Consider the following 6260-nt stretch of genomic DNA (forward strand, 5'->3'; position numbering starts at 1 on the left):
TTTTACAATGAGTTTGAATTTAGAATAGAATGACGAATGTATAATTTGAATTTAATTCATATTGAATTTTTTAAAAAGTTTAATGGAAAAAGTTACATGAGCAAGTTGTTTGTTTTTTTGTTTTTTTAACTCATCTGACTAATTCGCATGTTTAGGAGGATTTAAATCTAAACTATAATATTTTTTGAATGATTTATCGGTCGTTTACAATATTTCTGATTAGTTAAACCTGCACCGAAAAACAAAGTTATATAGCTTTTTTTTTTCTCTAATTTAAACTGTTTCAAATTTAGAGTACAATTTTTATTATCAAACTCAGTTTCTTTTCATTTGTTTTCTTCCATTACCATTAAAATTATTACTATATAAATTTTATTTTAAAATTATTCTTATTTTCAAAATATTTAATATACAAAATTTTGTTTATTTCATATGAGTAATGGAGAGAATTAATTATCTTTACTTTCTCGTGGTTTAACTCAACTTTTATGTATCATTTATAAGATAATTACAAATGTTAAATGTATAAACTATTTAAAATATGAAGTGTTAAATGGATATATTACATACTACATATTTTTATAGATTACTAAAATATTAAAATAAGAAAATGAGTAATAGTCTAATAGACATAAAACTATAAAATTAATTTCATGTATATTTTATTTTAAGTTTAATTTTATAGGTTTCCTAAAATACTCTTTATGGAAAAACAAGAAACTAACAGTTGTGGAAATTCAATGTTAGATTTATATATTATAGACATATTATACATTATAGATATAAATTAATTATTGAAATATTTATAGAAAGAAAATAATCAATAGATGTAAAAATTAATAAAATATAAAAAGTAAACCACATTTATCGATTTAATTTGATAAGTTAGGTAAAGTATTATTAATAGAAACATTTAACATTTTTTAAAGAAAACTATATATATGACAACACGTGGCAGCTGTAAACGTTTGTAGATTCCATAGTATCAACTTGTTAACTACGGTATTAATTGAAGATTTTGTTTAAGATTAGTTTATTAATTCAATTTCTTTTTTCTGAAACATTCAGATTAAAATTTAAATTTACAGATTATATAGTTTTGTCAGCGATAACGTTAGAATAAAATTTAAAATATTAGATAACTAATGATTTCTCCAAGGATAAGATTCTCTGCCATAACTGAAAAACCTCTTAGTTCGAAAAATCAGCTAGAGTTCAAATTCAAGTCTATTTCTTTCATTATAAATAAACCGTGAGAGTTACTTTTGTTTTGGTACGGTGATGGAAAAAATGGATAGAATCACTTTAATTTTCTTATTATGTTTGGTCTCTGTTAGCACATTTATCGAAGCTGCCAATGTCTCGTATGATGGGAGGGCAATTACGATTGATGGCAAGAGAAGAGTCTTAATCTCTGGTTCAATTCATTATCCTCGTAGTACTGCTGAAGTAAGTATCATCGATCGTATCATCATTCTTTCACCTTATTTTTTCTATTTAAAAAATTCCCAATTATTAACGATCGATTATGACTGTTTCATGATTTATATAAATCCATGTAATTATATTCTTACTTTCACATTATTTTTTTTTTTTCTGTTTCGAAGACTCTATTGTTAACCATTGATCTATGTCTCACTATTACAATTTGTATAAAACCATAAATGACTATATTAATTTTGATCTTTATTTTTTATGACAGATGTGGCCATCTTTGATTGAGAAAGCAAAAAAAGGTGGACTTAATGTCATTGAAACATATGTTTTCTGGAATGCTCACGAGCCTCAACGTCGCCAGGTTTTATATATATGCATGCTAGCAAAATCTTATAGTTCATAATATAAATTTCGTTTTTGACACTATTTTAATCTCTTTTTCTTCTTCGTATTTTCAGTATGACTTTTCTGGAAATCTAGATCTCGTGAGATTTATTAGAACGATTCAGAATCAAGGGCTTTATGCCATGCTTCGAATTGGTCCATACGTGTGTGCAGAATGGAACTATGGGTAAGAAATTTTAAATACTAACACTTTTGCTTACTGAATATTAAAACAAGTTTTTCATGGTTACCTAAATCATATACTTGCTTAATTAATTTGATTTATTTACTCTTTTTGTAATCTTTCAGGGGTTTTCCGGTGTGGTTGCACAACATTCCAAACATCGAATTTAGGACCAACAATGCTGTTTTCGAGGTAAGTAACTATGCTTCCTTAATTATATGTTTTAGGTTTTAATATATTTTTTATTCTTTAAGATATCATATATTTTGTATGGCACATATAATCAAAAGTGAAATGTTTTATTTTTGCAGGCTGAGATGAAAAACTTCACGACTTTGATAGTTGACAAGATGAGCAGTGAGAAGCTCTTTGCATCACAAGGAGGACCCATTATTCTTGCTCAGGTTTAGTTTTAATTTGTAGCAGTTCCCTAATAATTATTTATCCTTATTAATTATAACATTTATCTTATGTTGTGTGTATATCTACTGACTCTGTGCACTGAAATAGATTGAAAATGAATATGGAAATGTGATGCAATCATATGGTGAAGGTGGTAAACAATATGTCCAATGGTGTGCTCAACTGGCTGAATCTTACCAAATTGGTGTTCCTTGGGTCATGTGTCAACAGAATGATGCTCCTGATCCCATGGTAATACAAATTATATTTGTTAAATTAATTTTTGAATTTTTTTATTTATAAAATAATTACTAATTTATTTATTTTTTTGGCTGCCCTAAATTAGATTAACACGTGTAATGGGTGGTACTGTGACCAATTTTATCCTAACAGCAAGAACAAACCGAAGATGTGGACCGAGAATTGGACTGGCTGGTTTGTTCTTCATTTTCAAATTTCAATAGATTTTCAATTCTTTTTTCTGTTGTTTTTATTAATTGCAAAATAATAATTAAAATAATGCGACACTTTCAACTAGGTACAAGAATTGGGGAGGACCAAACCCACATAGAACTGCTGAGGATGTTGCTTTTGCTGTTGCACGATTTTTCCAATATGGTGGCACATTCCAAAACTACTATATGGTAGTTAACTAGTTAAATCGACTTGCTTTTGTATTTTAATTATAAATTATCTTCTTCTGTTTTTTGTTAAAATTTTGCTTTCTGCTTTTCTCACAATAGTACCATGGAGGTACCAATTTTGGCCGAACTTCAGGAGGTCCATACATCACCACTTCATATGACTATGATGCTCCTTTGGATGAATACGGTAAATCATAGGTTTAAATTAAAAATTATTATCCAAGGTCTTCCCATTTTTTAAAAAATATAATATTATCATATTTCCAAAAATTATTGTATTTTTTCATGTCACATTTTTAATTGATATGGCAATGAAATAATTTTTTAATGTAGGTAATTTAAATCAACCTAAGTGGGGACATCTAAAAAGACTTCATGAGCTACTAAAATCAATGGAAAAAGTCTTGACTCTAGGTTCCTCCAACAACATTGAATATGGAAATATGATGACAGTAAGTTTTTAATTTCATCTACCAAAAGTTATTTAGATTTATAGTTTTATAATTTATGTTGTATTTCTTGCTATTTTAATCATTTCATTCTAATTCATCACCAAATATTGATTTTTTTAGGCCACAGTTTATAGTTATGCTGGAAAATCAGCTTGCTTTCTTGGAAATGCAAATTCGACAAATGATGCTACAATTAACTTTCAAAACAACCAATACATTGTTCCTGCATGGTCTGTGTCTATCCTTCCAGATTGTTATACAGAAGTTTACAACACTGCAAAGGTGAGAATCACCATCATAATTAATTGTTGAATAATAATTCTTTTTTTCTGTTACATGAGTAATTAAGTCAAGTAGCTAAATAATTGGAGTTTGTATGATTAACACTAACTAATTAAAAAATATGAAATTAGGTCAATGCTCAAACATCCATAATGGTCATGAAGGACGAAGAAAATAATAAAGAAGAATCACACACATTGAATTGGCAATGGATGTATGAGCCTTTCATTCAAATGAAAAATGGCACAATCCTTGGTTCTGTTTCTATGACTTCTTCTCAACTTTTGGATCAAAAGGTTGTCACAAATGATACTAGTGATTACTTATGGTACATCACCAGGTAATAATTTCTTTATGTTACCTAAAACTTTTGTATTGAGCAATGTATATTACTTATTGGTCACTGACTTGTATGAAAAAACTATCCTCAGTGTTGACATTAGCAAAAGTGACCCTATTTGGAACAAAGATGTTAAGCTAAGAGTGAAAACCAACGGGCATGTACTTCTTTTATTTGTTAATGGAGAACATGTTGGTAAGTTTATACTGGAAAAATTTTAACCCTATTTTCCATTTTTTTTTTTATATAAACCCTATTTCTAAATTGTAATTTTATATTCTTCTTTTATTATTGTTCCTCCTCACAGGTTCCCAATATGCTCGATATGGAAAATACCAGTTCACTTTTGAGGCAAAGATCAAATTGAAGCTTGGGAAAAATGAAATAACTTACTTAGTAGCACCGTTGGTTTACCTGTGAGCAACGACTACTGACTTCATAAATACATTAATTGTGTCAATATTGATTCTTGTTATGGAACTAACATTGTCGCCTCCATTAAAATAGAATTATGGTGCCCACTTTGACGATGTGCCAGTTGGTGTTTGTGGTCCTGTTAAATTGGTGGCACAAAAGAATAACACTGATGAGATCGTCAAGGATATCACCAAAAATGTGTGGAATTATAAGGTGGGAATACACGGTGAGAAGGTGAAGAATTACTCCCCTAGTAACACCAGAGAATGGTTCACAACTCGTCTTCCACAGATAGAATATTTGTTTGGTATAAGGTATAATTACCATCTCTGTCAAATGCTTAGATCATTTTCATGGTAATATTGCACTATTTTTAGTAGTTGAGTGATGAACAAAACGAAATGTTTTCAAGTTCGTATAATATATAGTCCACTGTTTGTCATTCTATAGATACATTATAAATAAGCTTTAGTGGCTTATATTTAAAGTAGCTTTGGCTCATGTCATGAAATCGTATCATATATTAAAATAAAGGGAGATATTAACATATTATACATTCTATTTAACATTTCAATTTTTTTTCTTATAGACTATTTTCAAGAGTCCCATAGGAACCGAACCTGTTGTGGTAGATTTGAAAGGTTTAGGAAAAGGTCAAGCTTGGGTAAATGGAAACAATATTGGTAGGTATTGGCCTAGTTATCTGGCAGATGAGAATGGTTGCAGTTCAACGTGTGATTACCGTGGAGCATATACCTCAAACAAATGCTTGACAAAGTGTGGAAGGCCAACTCAAAGATGGTAACATGAATAATTTGAAATGATCATTGAAGAAATATTATGTATCAATGACATGTGTACTAGTTATTTTGTTACTTTCTTTTTGTAGGTACCATGTCCCACGCTCATTTCTTCGTGAAGATGATATAAACACGTTGGTGTTATTTGAAGAGTTAGGAGGTCAACCCTATGAAGTTAAATTTGCCACTTTAACTATTGGAAAAGCATGTGGAAATGCCTATGAAGGACATGAATTGGAACTAGCATGCGATGAGAACCAAGTCATATATGAAATTAAATTTGCTAGCTTTGGTGTGCCGGAGGGTGAATGTGGATCCTTTAAAAGAGGCCATTGTGAATCTCGTGAAGCTTTATCTGTTGTGAAAAGGGTATTTTACATTTTTTTTTCATCATCACTTTATTTTAATTTCCATCGTAAAGTGCGGGGAAAAAAGTGAAACTAATTTCTGTTCTTTTTATTTTTTGCAGCGATGTTTTGGCAAGCAGAGATGTTCCATTCATGTTAATGAGAAAATGCTTGGACCTACTGGGTGCAAAGTGCCAGAGAACAGACTTGCAATTGAAGCAGTTTGTAAAACAACAATAAGCAATGAAATGAGGAAGCACTAGATTTTAGTATTTTCTAGGAATTTTTTTAGAATTTTGTTTATAATTTTAGAGATAATAATAATGGTCCCCTATTAATGAAGCATGTTTCCTATTATTGAATCTTTTTTTATTCTTCATACTTCTGATGGGAACAATCTTGGCTGAAAAAAAAAGGAGAGTTTATAAAGGTGTGCGAGGCATGGAATGGACCATGGTGAAGGTTATGCGGATACTCATGAAACAAGTATATCCTCTCAAAAATTAATTTATTTTTGAGAGGTAAAAAAATGAGAAAATAAATTAAAAGTGTTTTTGGGTAATTTTAACAC

The 6260-nt window shown here is 29.6% G+C and overlaps 1 pseudogene; it reads left to right on the forward strand.

The window, feature by feature from the left end:
- Window positions 1-1281: 1281 nt before the first annotated feature.
- LOC113867698 lies at window positions 1282-5952 on the forward strand (annotated as a pseudogene).
- The last annotated feature ends 308 nt before the right edge of the window (window positions 5953-6260 follow it).

The sequence above is a fragment of the Abrus precatorius genome, unplaced genomic scaffold, assembly GCF_003935025.1.
Source record: "Abrus precatorius isolate BTA unplaced genomic scaffold, Abrus_2018 Scaffold5, whole genome shotgun sequence".
Lineage (NCBI taxonomy): Eukaryota > Viridiplantae > Streptophyta > Magnoliopsida > Fabales > Fabaceae > Abrus > Abrus precatorius.